General features: G+C 40.2%; 1 protein-coding gene, 14 non-coding genes and 2 pseudogenes across 15 annotated transcripts in view; all 17 read left to right on the top strand.

The window, feature by feature from the left end:
* Positions 1 to 17,708, top strand: part of LOC146619407 (transient receptor potential cation channel subfamily V member 1-like) — a 118,960-nt gene that overhangs the window by 28,427 nt on the left and 72,825 nt on the right. The gene's annotated exons all lie outside the window — the stretch shown is intronic.
* Positions 52 to 134, top strand: trnal-uaa (transfer RNA leucine (anticodon UAA)). The gene has a single exon. It is a non-coding gene; the product is annotated as a tRNA-Leu (tRNA).
* LOC146619435 (U2 spliceosomal RNA) lies at positions 771 to 961 on the top strand. The gene has a single exon (XR_014906854.1). It is a non-coding gene; the product is annotated as a U2 spliceosomal RNA (small nuclear RNA).
* trnal-uaa (transfer RNA leucine (anticodon UAA)) lies at positions 1,809 to 1,891 on the top strand. The gene has a single exon. It is a non-coding gene; the product is annotated as a tRNA-Leu (tRNA).
* Positions 2,528 to 2,718, top strand: LOC146619433 (U2 spliceosomal RNA). Its single transcript, XR_014906853.1, has one exon. It is a non-coding gene; the product is annotated as a U2 spliceosomal RNA (small nuclear RNA).
* trnal-uaa (transfer RNA leucine (anticodon UAA)) lies at positions 3,566 to 3,648 on the top strand. Its single transcript has one exon. It is a non-coding gene; the product is annotated as a tRNA-Leu (tRNA).
* LOC146619431 (U2 spliceosomal RNA) lies at positions 4,285 to 4,400 on the top strand (annotated as a pseudogene).
* LOC146619430 (U2 spliceosomal RNA) lies at positions 9,273 to 9,444 on the top strand (annotated as a pseudogene).
* On the top strand, positions 10,292 to 10,374 carry trnal-uaa (transfer RNA leucine (anticodon UAA)). The gene has a single exon. It is a non-coding gene; the product is annotated as a tRNA-Leu (tRNA).
* Positions 11,011 to 11,201, top strand: LOC146619428 (U2 spliceosomal RNA). The gene has a single exon (XR_014906852.1). It is a non-coding gene; the product is annotated as a U2 spliceosomal RNA (small nuclear RNA).
* Positions 12,049 to 12,131, top strand: trnal-uaa (transfer RNA leucine (anticodon UAA)). Its single transcript has one exon. It is a non-coding gene; the product is annotated as a tRNA-Leu (tRNA).
* Positions 12,768 to 12,958, top strand: LOC146619426 (U2 spliceosomal RNA). The gene has a single exon (XR_014906851.1). It is a non-coding gene; the product is annotated as a U2 spliceosomal RNA (small nuclear RNA).
* trnal-uaa (transfer RNA leucine (anticodon UAA)) lies at positions 13,806 to 13,888 on the top strand. The gene has a single exon. It is a non-coding gene; the product is annotated as a tRNA-Leu (tRNA).
* Positions 14,525 to 14,715, top strand: LOC146619424 (U2 spliceosomal RNA). The gene has a single exon (XR_014906861.1). It is a non-coding gene; the product is annotated as a U2 spliceosomal RNA (small nuclear RNA).
* On the top strand, positions 15,563 to 15,645 carry trnal-uaa (transfer RNA leucine (anticodon UAA)). Its single transcript has one exon. It is a non-coding gene; the product is annotated as a tRNA-Leu (tRNA).
* On the top strand, positions 16,282 to 16,472 carry LOC146619422 (U2 spliceosomal RNA). The gene has a single exon (XR_014906850.1). It is a non-coding gene; the product is annotated as a U2 spliceosomal RNA (small nuclear RNA).
* On the top strand, positions 17,320 to 17,402 carry trnal-uaa (transfer RNA leucine (anticodon UAA)). Its single transcript has one exon. It is a non-coding gene; the product is annotated as a tRNA-Leu (tRNA).

Here is a 17,708-nt window from a genome sequence, read left to right as displayed (position 1 = left end):
CCTACCAATCTTCCTGTTTCCTAAAGGAACACGCATGCACAATATATATGCACCAGGGTGGCCGAGTGGTTAAGGCGTTGGACTTAAGCTCCAATGAGCGCATCCTCTCGTGCGTTCAAACCCCACTCCTGGTATAATTTGGAGCCTCATGACTGGTAAACTGAAATGTATCTATGGGAGCAACAATGATCAATAGGAGTTTTTAGGAATTTGCTGTGAGCAATATCCCCCCACCCAGTCACCCCCAAAAAAGCTGGGATGAAAGACAAATGAGAGGTCTGTGCCAAGGTCGCCCCCTCTCAGTCTTACTGTACATGTTATATGTAGAACCGTTGGCTTGTGCAATTAGGGAAAGCCCAGACATAACAGGAATACAGTTACCGGGAGGAGAAACATTAAAAATTTAACAGTATGTAATTATCATATTATGAAAACAATTATAACGCCAAGAAAGTTATAAAAATGAATTGAAGACGCTCCGTCTCAACGACCGCTGATTGGACTGCAGGCGACCACGTGATTTTGAATCTCATTAACCGGCATGCGCTGACCGGCGTTTCAGAAACTAAAGTGTCGTCATATATGTGGCGCCGTTTAAAAACTGAAACATGCCGACCATAGTTATATTGTGATGTTTCGGAGGTAAAACGTCAGTAAAACATCGACCTGTCCTCTACCATTTGTTAGAAGGCGACTGTGTTCTTCATTGTAACCATGAGTTAGAGTTGCAGTAAGCAGAATGAGTCGTTTCTGTCGTGCGATATGTGGGTATCGCTTCTCGGCCTTTTGGCTAAGATCAAGTGTAGTATCTGTTCTTATCAGTTTAATATCTGATACGTCCCCTACCCGGGGACCATATATTAAATTGATTTTTGGAGCAGGGAGATGGAATAGGGGCTTGCTCCGTCCACTCCACGCATCGACCTGGTATTGCAGTATTTCTAGGAACGGTGCACCCCCTGAAGCTGTGAAAAACAAATGTCATTTGACTCAACAGTTTGTGCAAAGAAATTTCTTATACGCTAGATATATGCGTGCGTCTGCATATCTGGACATTGTCTTCGTGTAATCTTCCAAGGTTAGTCAGACTGAAATGTTGCGACTTAATATTTGTGAATGACTTACATTTAACTATTACCAGAATTACTAAATCCTGCCACTTGGACTGACACGTGGCTGGACACACACTTTCTATGGGAAATCAAAAAAATATGTCGTTTTGAACTGCAGTTACACTATTCTGGCTCCAATCCTGCAGTTACCTCTGTTGTCCACTAGAGACCAATAGAAGTCTTTAAAAACCGGAGGCTGCCATCTACAAGGACTCATGTTGATTATAGGTTTAACTCTTCTCTTTCTCTACATACTGCAGCTTTCTGTCCTCTGTGGCTGTAAATTACATCGTTTGAAAAAAAATAAACCACACAATTTTTTCTTGGCTTTTTAGCTAAAATCACCTGTATTGTCTGTTGTTTCCATTTGTGGATGGTTAATAGTGCAGAAGATTGTTTTTCTGTTTTCAGGATTACATGAAAACATTTTGGAACAGATCATTTTTGCATATAATAAATCTTAGGATAGTATTGGTTTTGATGATTTATAAAACAGCTGTGTGCCGTAGCCCTGGTAGTGTGGATCCTTAGTGTGTAAAGAGTAGATACCTCATGTAATATGTGTGAATGAAAATCCATGGACTTTATAAGAGTCCTCCATTTATGGCTATGATCCTAACAAACAAGATTAATACGTTTCTTTCTCCTACCAATCTTCCTGTTTCCTAAAGGAACACGCATGCACAATATATATGCACCAGGGTGGCCGAGTGGTTAAGGCGTTGGACTTAAGCTCCAATGAGCGCATCCTCTCGTGCGTTCAAACCCCACTCCTGGTATAATTTGGAGCCTCATGACTGGTAAACTGAAATGTATCTATGGGAGCAACAATGATCAATAGGAGTTTTTAGGAATTTGCTGTGAGCAATATCCCCCCACCCAGTCACCCCCAAAAAAGCTGGGATGAAAGACAAATGAGAGGTCTGTGCCAAGGTCGCCCCCTCTCAGTCTTACTGTACATGTTATATGTAGAACCGTTGGCTTGTGCAATTAGGGAAAGCCCAGACATAACAGGAATACAGTTACCGGGAGGAGAAACATTAAAAATTTAACAGTATGTAATTATCATATTATGAAAACAATTATAACGCCAAGAAAGTTATAAAAATGAATTGAAGACGCTCCGTCTCAACGACCGCTGATTGGACTGCAGGCGACCACGTGATTTTGAATCTCATTAACCGGCATGCGCTGACCGGCGTTTCAGAAACTAAAGTGTCGTCATATATGTGGCGCCGTTTAAAAACTGAAACATGCCGACCATAGTTATATTGTGATGTTTCGGAGGTAAAACGTCAGTAAAACATCGACCTGTCCTCTACCATTTGTTAGAAGGCGACTGTGTTCTTCATTGTAACCATGAGTTAGAGTTGCAGTAAGCAGAATGAGTCGTTTCTGTCGTGCGATATGTGGGTATCGCTTCTCGGCCTTTTGGCTAAGATCAAGTGTAGTATCTGTTCTTATCAGTTTAATATCTGATACGTCCCCTACCCGGGGACCATATATTAAATTGATTTTTGGAGCAGGGAGATGGAATAGGGGCTTGCTCCGTCCACTCCACGCATCGACCTGGTATTGCAGTATTTCTAGGAACGGTGCACCCCCTGAAGCTGTGAAAAACAAATGTCATTTGACTCAACAGTTTGTGCAAAGAAATTTCTTATACGCTAGATATATGCGTGCGTCTGCATATCTGGACATTGTCTTCGTGTAATCTTCCAAGGTTAGTCAGACTGAAATGTTGCGACTTAATATTTGTGAATGACTTACATTTAACTATTACCAGAATTACTAAATCCTGCCACTTGGACTGACACGTGGCTGGACACACACTTTCTATGGGAAATCAAAAAAATATGTCGTTTTGAACTGCAGTTACACTATTCTGGCTCCAATCCTGCAGTTACCTCTGTTGTCCACTAGAGACCAATAGAAGTCTTTAAAAACCGGAGGCTGCCATCTACAAGGACTCATGTTGATTATAGGTTTAACTCTTCTCTTTCTCTACATACTGCAGCTTTCTGTCCTCTGTGGCTGTAAATTACATCGTTTGAAAAAAAATAAACCACACAATTTTTTCTTGGCTTTTTAGCTAAAATCACCTGTATTGTCTGTTGTTTCCATTTGTGGATGGTTAATAGTGCAGAAGATTGTTTTTCTGTTTTCAGGATTACATGAAAACATTTTGGAACAGATCATTTTTGCATATAATAAATCTTAGGATAGTATTGGTTTTGATGATTTATAAAACAGCTGTGTGCCGTAGCCCTGGTAGTGTGGATCCTTAGTGTGTAAAGAGTAGATACCTCATGTAATATGTGTGAATGAAAATCCATGGACTTTATAAGAGTCCTCCATTTATGGCTATGATCCTAACAAACAAGATTAATACGTTTCTTTCTCCTACCAATCTTCCTGTTTCCTAAAGGAACACGCATGCACAATATATATGCACCAGGGTGGCCGAGTGGTTAAGGCGTTGGACTTAAGCTCCAATGAGCGCATCCTCTCGTGCGTTCAAACCCCACTCCTGGTATAATTTGGAGCCTCATGACTGGTAAACTGAAATGTATCTATGGGAGCAACAATGATCAATAGGAGTTTTTAGGAATTTGCTGTGAGCAATATCCCCCCACCCAGTCACCCCCAAAAAAGCTGGGATGAAAGACAAATGAGAGGTCTGTGCCAAGGTCTCCCCCTCTCAGTCTTACTGTACATGTTATATGTAGAACCGTTGGCTTGTGCAATTAGGGAAAGCCCAGACATAACAGGAATACAGTTACCGGGAGGAGAAACATTAAAAATTTAACAGTATGTAATTATCATATTATGAAAACAATTATAACGCCAAGAAAGTTATAAAAATGAATTGAAGACGCTCCGTCTCAACGACCGCTGATTGGACTGCAGGCGACCACGTGATTTTGAATCTCATTAACCGGCATGCGCTGACCGGCGTTTCAGAAACTAAAGTGTCGTCATATATGTGGCGCCGTTTAAAAACTGAAACATGCCGACCATAGTTATATTGTGATGTTTCGGAGGTAAAACGTCAGTAAAACATCGACCTGTCCTCTACCATTTGTTAGAAGGCGACTGTGTTCTTCATTGTAACCATGAGTTAGAGTTGCAGTAAGCAGAATGAGTCGTTTCTGTCGTGCGATATGTGGGTATCGCTTCTCGGCCTTTTGGCTAAGATCAAGTGTAGTATCTGTTCTTATCAGTTACAAGGCGAGAAGCAATGTAGGATGGCGGCGACGTCGGCCAATTTTTCGGAGAGGAATACATGGTCGTATGGAACGAGGAATACCTTGAGATTCGAACTAATGGATAAAGAAAAGGATTTCCATGACAGAATTAATTTCGGACGAAGGATTCTTTATGATGCATTGAAGGTACAACCAGAGGAAATCTACTGCCTCCAGCAAAGTACGGCAAGTAAGCACTATGACGTGACTTTTTGCACGGGAGAGTACGCGGAGGAGGTGAGAAAGAGATGTGGTACAGAAGAAAATGAAGAACTAAAAAAATATATGGTAACCCCGTTATACAGGAACGATTATAGGATTTTAACGGTGCACATGTATAATCCCTGGGTTACAGAAGAGACCATTAAGTACTTCCTGGGGCGGTACGTTACAGTGCTCCCAGGGGTACGAAAAATAAAGGACGGGCTAGGCCTATGGACTGGAAAAAGACAGTTTCGGGTAAAACTTAAAATGGATATGACAACGGAAGATGGATACTGCCACCCGCCTGCAGTGTTTTCCATCGGAGCAGACAGAGGTTTTTTGGTGTATGCAGGACAGCCACAAGCATGCAGAAAATGCGGCAGTACGGGACATAATGCAGACAATTGTGAGCAGGTGAGGTGTAGGAGCTGCGGGAAAAATGGCCATATCACAAGAGACTGCAAAGAGCCTAGAAGGTGTCACTTATGTGGCTCAGATACACATATGGCAAGAGATTGCACTAGGCCCAGATCATATTCGGAAGCAGCTAAAGCAGGGACCGAGGTAGAGCGGTATGAAGAAACGGATATAGGAACAAATATTGGGGAAAGCGCACAAGAGGCGCCACCAGCAGAAAGGAATCAGACTAATGAGGAAGAAGGGGGGGGGGGAGAGGATGGGGCCGAACAAGGAAAAGAAGAAGGCGATAAGATGGGGGAGAAAAATGGGGAGAAGCAGTGCGAAGAAGGACAAATATGGGAAGTGGCAGCTAAGCCACGAAGAAAGTCGGCCAAAAGGCGTAGGAGAGTGAGCTCGGGAGTCCCTCCAGGAGAGACTAATTTGAAAGAAGGTAAAGGAGAGCGGATGGAAGAGGGAGGGGAGAGGGGAGCGTATGTGTTGAGAGGGACGCAGACTGAATGTATGCACACACAAATGAGTGATTTAACGAGTGATGGAGACGTTGAAGAAGAAGAAGTAGAAAGTGAAGAAAAATCGGAAGATTCATTTATAAAAAATTTGCTGGCGCAAGTCAATATGGACTAATAAGGGAGGGGAAAATGGACGACAGAGGTTTTTCTTTTTTTTTCTTTTTCGGCTCTAATTTTGTAAAGTTTTCCTTTTTTTCTAGGGGATATGAAGATCAAAAAAGACCACTAGGAGATGGTAGCTGTTTTTTTCTTTTGTTTCTTTGTTATAAAATTATTAAGTGCCCTCTGCTTAGGTGTATAGATACCCTTTTTTTTACTACAAAATGGTGAGGTTCCGAATAATTACGTTAAATGTAAGGGGGTTAAAAAATGCCAGAAAAAGACAAATGGTATATGAATTTCTGTTGTTTTATAATTTTGATGTATGTTTATTACAGGAGGTACATTTGAAGGACGAGAAGGATGTTGTTATTTTTTCGGAGCAGTGGAGGGGGGGTGAATCGGCATGGAGTATAGGAGGAGTATATGGGACAGGGGTGGGAGTGTTGTGTGGAAATAAAAGTATAAAAATAAAAGAAAGTTATACGGTGATACAGGGAAGAGTGATGGTGGTAGATGTAGAAAAAAACGGGGTCCAAAGCCGGATAATAAATGTGTATGCACATGTGGATCCAAAACAAAGAAGAGAACTCCTTTTGTCGATGGACACTTGTTTTATTACAAGGAAAAATATTATAGTGGGAGGGGATTTTAATGTATCTTTAGAAAAAGAAAAATTTTCTCTCCCATTAAAGACATTTATAAGACAATACGGGTTAACGGATGTTATGGGCAGACTTCTGGGGAAAAAAGTAGGGTATACATGGAGAAATACAAGGGGGGTACAGAGTAGGTTGGACTATATTTTGATAGATAAAAAGTGTAAAATTAAAGGGGGAAAAACGATTCCGGTTCTACTCACGGATCACCAGGCGGTAGAGGTGGATTTGGAGATAGAAGGGATGGAATACGGGAAGGGATATTGGAAATTAAATAATGAGGTGTTAAAGGAAAAAGATTATAGGGATAAATTTTTAGAGATCTTCCCTTTATGGGTGAAAGTAAAAGAACTTTATGGAAAAAAAGGGGATTGGTGGGAGGATGTAAAATGCAAGATAAAAAAATTTACGATAGAATATTGTACAGATAGATCTAAATGTAGAAAAGAAGAATTTAATATGTTACAAAAAGAGATAGAACATATTTATGTTATACAAAAGGAGGGGAAGGAAAAAAATGTAGATTTGAAAATTGAAGACTTAAAGGTGAGGCAAGAAGAGTTATTAGAGAGGAAGGCAAGAGCAGAAACATATAAATTAAAACAGAAAGAGTATGAGGAAGATGAAAGGTGTTCCGCATATTTTTTTAAAAAGATGAAAAGTAGGGATAAAAGGGGGGTTATAGAGAAATTGGAAAAGGATGGGAAGGAGATTATAGGGAGGGAAAGCATGTTGGGGGTAGTAAAAGAATATTACGAGGATTTATTTAGAAAAGAAAAAGTAGGGACAGAAAAAAGAGATGTTCTTTTGGGGTCATTAAAGAGGAGATTAGTAGAGGAAGATAGGGAGTTTCTGGAAAGGGAAATAACGATGGAAGAGGCATATAAGGTGGTGAAGGGAATGAAGGTAAATAGGGTACCAGGAATAGATGGATTAACGAAAGAATTTTATGAGGTATTTTGGGGAGTGATAGGGTTACATTTGTTGGAGGTCTTTAAAGAAATATTAGAGGGGGAAGAGATGGCGGAGAGTATGAGGACGGGTGTGATTTCGTTATTATTTAAGAAAGGGAATCCTCATTTACTTGATAATTATAGACCGCTCACTATGTTATGTGTAGATTATAAGATTTTAAGTAAGATAATTGCAAATAGATTGGTAGGGGTAATGTCGGATATAGTGGGAAGTGATCAAACGTGTGGGGTGAAGGGGAGACAAATTTCATGGAATATACAATTACATAGAGACATACTTGCATATGTAAAGGATAGAAAAATGGCGGCAATCTGTGTAAGTTTAGACCAACAAAAGGCATTTGATAGGCTAGATTACGAAATTTTGTGGGAGGTAATGACTAAGATGGGCTTGGGAAAACAATTTATAAGGTGGGTGAGGATCCTTTATAAAGAGATATATTCAAAAATCAAATTGAACGGGTTCCTCACGGAAAAAGTTCATCAAGCGAGGGGGTTGAGACAAGGGTGCCCGTTATCGGTGGTACTCTATGTATTATATGTTGAACCATTGGCTTGTGCGATTCGGGAGAATAAAAGAGTGAGGGGGATAATGATGCCGGGGGGGGAATGTTTGAAAATATCTCAATATGCGGATGATACTATACTATATTTAGCGGACGACGACAGTTTAAGAGAAGTTGTGGAAATATTAAAAATATATGAAGAAGTTACAGGATCAAAAATAAATAAGGAAAAGACAAAATATAAGTACTTGGGGACGTGGGAAGGTAGAAGGGAAAATATTTGTGATTATACTTTGTGTGAAGGTCCTATGGACATTCTAGGAATTTCTTTTGGGAATAATGAGGGCGATGCTATTTGGAACTGGAAGGGGAAGATGGCAGAGGTGGGAAGGAAATTACGACTATGGAAAATGAGGAAGCTTACAATTACTGGGAAGGTGTTAGTGATAAAGAGTGAGGTGGTGCCGAAATTATTGTATCTAGGCTATGTGTTCCCGATGCCACAAGTATTTAGAGCACAAATAATGAGGGGAATATTTAACTTTATATGGGGAGGTTACGAGTACGTAAAGAGAGTACAAATGTATCAGGAGGTTGCCGATGGGGGAAAAGGGGTACCGAACATTCCGTTAAAGTTAGATACGATTTTTTATGCAAATGTGTGTACGCTGTTAAAGAAGCCATATATTCATAAATGTCAGATATTGTTATGGTTCTGGTTAGCTATTCCATACCGGTTTTTAATTGGGTGGGAAAATCAGGGGCCGAAGGCAGAGACAAGACCAGAATACTTTCAGAGGATGGTTAAGTGGGGAAAGAGACATATAGAGTGCAGGGAGGTGGATACAATACAAAATCATAAACTTCTGTATAAAAAACTGGTGAGGAATGCTAACTACAACCAGGGGATAGTGAGTTCGGAAGTTTGGGAATACGCACAGGATAAGAGTTATAAGAATGTTTTGAAAGATTTTAATTGGATGCACCTACATAGGAAATTACCTGTAAGGACTACGATGTATGCACATAATTTGGGGGAGTTAAAAGAATGTCCGAGGGATAATTGCACAGAGGAAGAAACGATTGAACACGTCCTATGGGGGTGCAAATATGCAAAAAAGGTATGGGCTGGAATGAAGAGGAGGTATAAGGGACTAGAGGCTGTGACATATGAGGAAATAACTTATCTTAGGCCTAAGGATAAAAAGAAGGAGGAAAATAAAATACGTTGTATGTTGTTATCAATTACAAAACTTAAGATATGGAGGGCAAGACAGGGGTATATAAGGGGGGGGTATGAATGGAAAGAGATGGGAACAATAAAGGATATAGAGAGGGAATTTGAGGGGATATATCGGCATGAATTACAAAGATGGGGAATAGACACGATTAAGGACAGGTGGAAGGATTATTATGAATGATGTAAAAGATGTTTTTGTGAAATATGAAAAGTATTCAATGGAATGTTGAGCAAATGGAAATGTAAGATGGTGTTGTAAGTAAAAATAAAAAAGGAAAAAAAAAAAAAAGAAAAAAAAAAAAAAGAAAAAAAAAAAAAAATCTGTTCTTATCAGTTTAATATCTGATACGTCCCCTACCCGGGGAACATATATTAAATTGATTTTTGGAGCAGGGAGATGGAATAGGGGCTTGCTCCGTCCACTCCACGCATCGACCTGGTATTGCAGTATTTCTAGGAACGGTGCACCCCCTGAAGCTGTGAAAAACAAATGTCATTTGACTCAACAGTTTGTGCAAAGAAATTTCTTATACGCTAGATATATGCGTGCGTCTGCATATCTGGACATTGTCTTCGTGTAATCTTCCAAGGTTAGTCAGACTGAAATGTTGCGACTTAATATTTGTGAATGACTTACATTTAACTATTACCAGAATTACTAAATCCTGCCACTTGGACTGACACGTGGCTGGACACACACTTTCTATGGGAAATCAAAAAAATATGTCGTTTTGAACTGCAGTTACACTATTCTGGCTCCAATCCTGCAGTTACCTCTGTTGTCCACTAGAGACCAATAGAAGTCTTTAAAAACCGGAGGCTGCCATCTACAAGGACTCATGTTGATTATAGGTTTAACTCTTCTCTTTCTCTACATACTGCAGCTTTCTGTCCTCTGTGGCTGTAAATTACATCGTTTGAAAAAAAATAAACCACACAATTTTTTCTTGGCTTTTTAGCTAAAATCACCTGTATTGTCTGTTGTTTCCATTTGTGGATGGTTAATAGTGCAGAAGATTGTTTTTCTGTTTTCAGGATTACATGAAAACATTTTGGAACAGATCATTTTTGCATATAATAAATCTTAGGATAGTATTGGTTTTGATGATTTATAAAACAGCTGTGTGCCGTAGCCCTGGTAGTGTGGATCCTTAGTGTGTAAAGAGTAGATACCTCATGTAATATGTGTGAATGAAAATCCATGGACTTTATAAGAGTCCTCCATTTATGGCTATGATCCTAACAAACAAGATTAATACGTTTCTTTCTCCTACCAATCTTCCTGTTTCCTAAAGGAACACGCATGCACAATATATATGCACCAGGGTGGCCGAGTGGTTAAGGCGTTGGACTTAAGCTCCAATGAGCGCATCCTCTCGTGCGTTCAAACCCCACTCCTGGTATAATTTGGAGCCTCATGACTGGTAAACTGAAATGTATCTATGGGAGCAACAATGATCAATAGGAGTTTTTAGGAATTTGCTGTGAGCAATATCCCCCCACCCAGTCACCCCCAAAAAAGCTGGGATGAAAGACAAATGAGAGGTCTGTGCCAAGGTCGCCCCCTCTCAGTCTTACTGTACATGTTATATGTAGAACCGTTGGCTTGTGCAATTAGGGAAAGCCCAGACATAACAGGAATACAGTTACCGGGAGGAGAAACATTAAAAATTTAACAGTATGTAATTATCATATTATGAAAACAATTATAACGCCAAGAAAGTTATAAAAATGAATTGAAGACGCTCCGTCTCAACGACCGCTGATTGGACTGCAGGCGACCACGTGATTTTGAATCTCATTAACCGGCATGCGCTGACCGGCGTTTCAGAAACTAAAGTGTCGTCATATATGTGGCGCCGTTTAAAAACTGAAACATGCCGACCATAGTTATATTGTGATGTTTCGGAGGTAAAACGTCAGTAAAACATCGACCTGTCCTCTACCATTTGTTAGAAGGCGACTGTGTTCTTCATTGTAACCATGAGTTAGAGTTGCAGTAAGCAGAATGAGTCGTTTCTGTCGTGCGATATGTGGGTATCGCTTCTCGGCCTTTTGGCTAAGATCAAGTGTAGTATCTGTTCTTATCAGTTTAATATCTGATACGTCCCCTACCCGGGGACCATATATTAAATTGATTTTTGGAGCAGGGAGATGGAATAGGGGCTTGCTCCGTCCACTCCACGCATCGACCTGGTATTGCAGTATTTCTAGGAACGGTGCACCCCCTGAAGCTGTGAAAAACAAATGTCATTTGACTCAACAGTTTGTGCAAAGAAATTTCTTATACGCTAGATATATGCGTGCGTCTGCATATCTGGACATTGTCTTCGTGTAATCTTCCAAGGTTAGTCAGACTGAAATGTTGCGACTTAATATTTGTGAATGACTTACATTTAACTATTACCAGAATTACTAAATCCTGCCACTTGGACTGACACGTGGCTGGACACACACTTTCTATGGGAAATCAAAAAAATATGTCGTTTTGAACTGCAGTTACACTATTCTGGCTCCAATCCTGCAGTTACCTCTGTTGTCCACTAGAGACCAATAGAAGTCTTTAAAAACCGGAGGCTGCCATCTACAAGGACTCATGTTGATTATAGGTTTAACTCTTCTCTTTCTCTACATACTGCAGCTTTCTGTCCTCTGTGGCTGTAAATTACATCGTTTGAAAAAAAATAAACCACACAATTTTTTCTTGGCTTTTTAGCTAAAATCACCTGTATTGTCTGTTGTTTCCATTTGTGGATGGTTAATAGTGCAGAAGATTGTTTTTCTGTTTTCAGGATTACATGAAAACATTTTGGAACAGATCATTTTTGCATATAATAAATCTTAGGATAGTATTGGTTTTGATGATTTATAAAACAGCTGTGTGCCGTAGCCCTGGTAGTGTGGATCCTTAGTGTGTAAAGAGTAGATACCTCATGTAATATGTGTGAATGAAAATCCATGGACTTTATAAGAGTCCTCCATTTATGGCTATGATCCTAACAAACAAGATTAATACGTTTCTTTCTCCTACCAATCTTCCTGTTTCCTAAAGGAACACGCATGCACAATATATATGCACCAGGGTGGCCGAGTGGTTAAGGCGTTGGACTTAAGCTCCAATGAGCGCATCCTCTCGTGCGTTCAAACCCCACTCCTGGTATAATTTGGAGCCTCATGACTGGTAAACTGAAATGTATCTATGGGAGCAACAATGATCAATAGGAGTTTTTAGGAATTTGCTGTGAGCAATATCCCCCCACCCAGTCACCCCCAAAAAAGCTGGGATGAAAGACAAATGAGAGGTCTGTGCCAAGGTCGCCCCCTCTCAGTCTTACTGTACATGTTATATGTAGAACCGTTGGCTTGTGCAATTAGGGAAAGCCCAGACATAACAGGAATACAGTTACCGGGAGGAGAAACATTAAAAATTTAACAGTATGTAATTATCATATTATGAAAACAATTATAACGCCAAGAAAGTTATAAAAATGAATTGAAGACGCTCCGTCTCAACGACCGCTGATTGGACTGCAGGCGACCACGTGATTTTGAATCTCATTAACCGGCATGCGCTGACCGGCGTTTCAGAAACTAAAGTGTCGTCATATATGTGGCGCCGTTTAAAAACTGAAACATGCCGACCATAGTTATATTGTGATGTTTCGGAGGTAAAACGTCAGTAAAACATCGACCTGTCCTCTACCATTTGTTAGAAGGCGACTGTGTTCTTCATTGTAACCATGAGTTAGAGTTGCAGTAAGCAGAATGAGTCGTTTCTGTCGTGCGATATGTGGGTATCGCTTCTCGGCCTTTTGGCTAAGATCAAGTGTAGTATCTGTTCTTATCAGTTTAATATCTGATACGTCCCCTACCCGGGGACCATATATTAAATTGATTTTTGGAGCAGGGAGATGGAATAGGGGCTTGCTCCGTCCACTCCACGCATCGACCTGGTATTGCAGTATTTCTAGGAACGGTGCACCCCCTGAAGCTGTGAAAAACAAATGTCATTTGACTCAACAGTTTGTGCAAAGAAATTTCTTATACGCTAGATATATGCGTGCGTCTGCATATCTGGACATTGTCTTCGTGTAATCTTCCAAGGTTAGTCAGACTGAAATGTTGCGACTTAATATTTGTGAATGACTTACATTTAACTATTACCAGAATTACTAAATCCTGCCACTTGGACTGACACGTGGCTGGACACACACTTTCTATGGGAAATCAAAAAAATATGTCGTTTTGAACTGCAGTTACACTATTCTGGCTCCAATCCTGCAGTTACCTCTGTTGTCCACTAGAGACCAATAGAAGTCTTTAAAAACCGGAGGCTGCCATCTACAAGGACTCATGTTGATTATAGGTTTAACTCTTCTCTTTCTCTACATACTGCAGCTTTCTGTCCTCTGTGGCTGTAAATTACATCGTTTGAAAAAAAATAAACCACACAATTTTTTCTTGGCTTTTTAGCTAAAATCACCTGTATTGTCTGTTGTTTCCATTTGTGGATGGTTAATAGTGCAGAAGATTGTTTTTCTGTTTTCAGGATTACATGAAAACATTTTGGAACAGATCATTTTTGCATATAATAAATCTTAGGATAGTATTGGTTTTGATGATTTATAAAACAGCTGTGTGCCGTAGCCCTGGTAGTGTGGATCCTTAGTGTGTAAAGAGTAGATACCTCATGTAATATGTGTGAATGAAAATCCATGGACTTTATAAGAGTCCTCCATTTATGGCTATGATCCTAACAAACAAGATTAATACGTTTCTTTCTCCTACCAATCTTCCTGTTTCCTAAAGGAACACGCATGCACAATATATATGCACCAGGGTGGCCGAGTGGTTAAGGCGTTGGACTTAAGCTCCAATGAGCGCATCCTCTCGTGCGTTCAAACCCCACTCCTGGTATAATTTGGAGCCTCATGACTGGTAAACTGAAATGTATCTATGGGAGCAACAATGATCAATAGGAGTTTTTAGGAATTTGCTGTGAGCAATATCCCCCCACCCAGTCACCCCCAAAAAAGCTGGGATGAAAGACAAATGAGAGGTCTGTGCCAAGGTCGCCCCCTCTCAGTCTTACTGTACATGTTATATGTAGAACCGTTGGCTTGTGCAATTAGGGAAAGCCCAGACATAACAGGAATACAGTTACCGGGAGGAGAAACATTAAAAATTTAACAGTATGTAATTATCATATTATGAAAACAATTATAACGCCAAGAAAGTTATAAAAATGAATTGAAGACGCTCCGTCTCAACGACCGCTGATTGGACTGCAGGCGACCACGTGATTTTGAATCTCATTAACCGGCATGCGCTGACCGGCGTTTCAGAAACTAAAGTGTCGTCATATATGTGGCGCCGTTTAAAAACTGAAACATGCCGACCATAGTTATATTGTGATGTTTCGGAGGTAAAACGTCAGTAAAACATCGACCTGTCCTCTACCATTTGTTAGAAGGCGACTGTGTTCTTCATTGTAACCATGAGTTAGAGTTGCAGTAAGCAGAATGAGTCGTTTCTGTCGTGCGATATGTGGGTATCGCTTCTCGGCCTTTTGGCTAAGATCAAGTGTAGTATCTGTTCTTATCAGTTTAATATCTGATACGTCCCCTACCCGGGGACCATATATTAAATTGATTTTTGGAGCAGGGAGATGGAATAGGGGCTTACTCCGTCCACTCCACGCATCGACCTGGTATTGCAGTATTTCTAGGAACGGTGCACCCCCTGAAGCTGTGAAAAACAAATGTCATTTGACTCAACAGTTTGTGCAAAGAAATTTCTTATACGCTAGATATATGCGTGCGTCTGCATATCTGGACATTGTCTTCGTGTAATCTTCCAAGGTTAGTCAGACTGAAATGTTGCGACTTAATATTTGTGAATGACTTACATTTAACTATTACCAGAATTACTAAATCCTGCCACTTGGACTGACACGTGGCTGGACACACACTTTCTATGGGAAATCAAAAAAATATGTCGTTTTGAACTGCAGTTACACTATTCTGGCTCCAATCCTGCAGTTACCTCTGTTGTCCACTAGAGACCAATAGAAGTCTTTAAAAACCGGAGGCTGCCATCTACAAGGACTCATGTTGATTATAGGTTTAACTCTTCTCTTTCTCTACATACTGCAGCTTTCTGTCCTCTGTGGCTGTAAATTACATCGTTTGAAAAAAAATAAACCACACAATTTTTTCTTGGCTTTTTAGCTAAAATCACCTGTATTGTCTGTTGTTTCCATTTGTGGATGGTTAATAGTGCAGAAGATTGTTTTTCTGTTTTCAGGATTACATGAAAACATTTTGGAACAGATCATTTTTGCATATAATAAATCTTAGGATAGTATTGGTTTTGATGATTTATAAAACAGCTGTGTGCCGTAGCCCTGGTAGTGTGGATCCTTAGTGTGTAAAGAGTAGATACCTCATGTAATATGTGTGAATGAAAATCCATGGACTTTATAAGAGTCCTCCATTTATGGCTATGATCCTAACAAACAAGATTAATACGTTTCTTTCTCCTACCAATCTTCCTGTTTCCTAAAGGAACACGCATGCACAATATATATGCACCAGGGTGGCCGAGTGGTTAAGGCGTTGGACTTAAGCTCCAATGAGCGCATCCTCTCGTGCGTTCAAACCCCACTCCTGGTATAATTTGGAGCCTCATGACTGGTAAACTGAAATGTATCTATGGGAGCAACAATGATCAATAGGAGTTTTTAGGAATTTGCTGTGAGCAATATCCCCCCACCCAGTCACCCCCAAAAAAGCTGGGATGAAAGACAAATGAGAGGTCTGTGCCAAGGTCGCCCCCTCTCAGTCTTACTGTACATGTTATATGTAGAACCGTTGGCTTGTGCAATTAGGGAAAGCCCAGACATAACAGGAATACAGTTACCGGGAGGAGAAACATTAAAAATTTAACAGTATGTAATTATCATATTATGAAAACAATTATAACGCCAAGAAAGTTATAAAAATGAATTGAAGACGCTCCGTCTCAACGACCGCTGATTGGACTGCAGGCGACCACGTGATTTTGAATCTCATTAACCGGCATGCGCTGACCGGCGTTTCAGAAACTAAAGTGTCGTCATATATGTGGCGCCGTTTAAAAACTGAAACATGCCGACCATAGTTATATTGTGATGTTTCGGAGGTAAAACGTCAGTAAAACATCGACCTGTCCTCTACCATTTGTTAGAAGGCGACTGTGTTCTTCATTGTAACCATGAGTTAGAGTTGCAGTAAGCAGAATGAGTCGTTTCTGTCGTGCGATATGTGGGTATCGCTTCTCGGCCTTTTGGCTAAGATCAAGTGTAGTATCTGTTCTTATCAGTTTAATATCTGATACGTCCCCTACCCGGGGACCATATATTAAATTGATTTTTGGAGCAGGGAGATGGAATAGGGGCTTGCTCCGTCCACTCCACGCATCGACCTGGTATTGCAGTATTTCTAGGAACGGTGCACCCCCTGAAGCTGTGAAAAACAAATGTCATTTGACTCAACAGTTTGTGCAAAGAAATTTCTTATACGCTAGATATATGCGTGCGTCTGCATATCTGGACATTGTCTTCGTGTAATCTTCCAAGGTTAGTCAGACTGAAATGTTGCGACTTAATATTTGTGAATGACTTACATTTAACTATTACCAGAATTACTAAATCCTGCCACTTGGACTGACACGTGGCTGGACACACACTTTCTATGGGAAATCAAAAAAATATGTCGTTTTGAACTGCAGTTACACTATTCTGGCTCCAATCCTGCAGTTACCTCTGTTGTCCACTAGAGACCAATAGAAGTCTTTAAAAACCGGAGGCTGCCATCTACAAGGACTCATGTTGATTATAGGTTTAACTCTTCTCTTTCTCTACATACTGCAGCTTTCTGTCCTCTGTGGCTGTAAATTACATCGTTTGAAAAAAAATAAACCACACAATTTTTTCTTGGCTTTTTAGCTAAAATCACCTGTATTGTCTGTTGTTTCCATTTGTGGATGGTTAATAGTGCAGAAGATTGTTTTTCTGTTTTCAGGATTACATGAAAACATTTTGGAACAGATCATTTTTGCATATAATAAATCTTAGGATAGTATTGGTTTTGATGATTTATAAAACAGCTGTGTGCCGTAGCCCTGGTAGTGTGGATCCTTAGTGTGTAAAGAGTAGATACCTCATGTAATATGTGTGAATGAAAATCCATGGACTTTATAAGAGTCCTCCATTTATGGCTATGATCCTAACAAACAAGATTAATACGTTTCTTTCTCCTACCAATCTTCCTGTTTCCTAAAGGAACACGCATGCACAATATATATGCACCAGGGTGGCCGAGTGGTTAAGGCGTTGGACTTAAGCTCCAATGAGCGCATCCTCTCGTGCGTTCAAACCCCACTCCTGGTATAATTTGGAGCCTCATGACTGGTAAACTGAAATGTATCTATGGGAGCAACAATGATCAATAGGAGTTTTTAGGAATTTGCTGTGAGCAATATCCCCCCACCCAGTCACCCCCAAAAAAGCTGGGATGAAAGACAAATGAGAGGTCTGTGCCAAGGTCGCCCCCTCTCAGTCTTACTGTACATGTTATATGTAGAACCGTTGGCTTGTGCAATTAGGGAAAGCCCAGACATAACAGGAATACAGTTACCGGGAGGAGAAACATTAAAAATTTAACAGTATGTAATTATCATATTATGAAAACAATTA

This window comes from Diplotaxodon limnothrissa, linkage group LG14, assembly GCF_057381915.1.
Source record: "Diplotaxodon limnothrissa isolate DT_005_m linkage group LG14, D_limnothrissa_male_GT1.1, whole genome shotgun sequence".
NCBI classification, from domain to species: domain Eukaryota; kingdom Metazoa; phylum Chordata; class Actinopteri; order Cichliformes; family Cichlidae; genus Diplotaxodon; species Diplotaxodon limnothrissa.
This window is presented reverse-complemented; position numbering and strand designations above follow the sequence as displayed.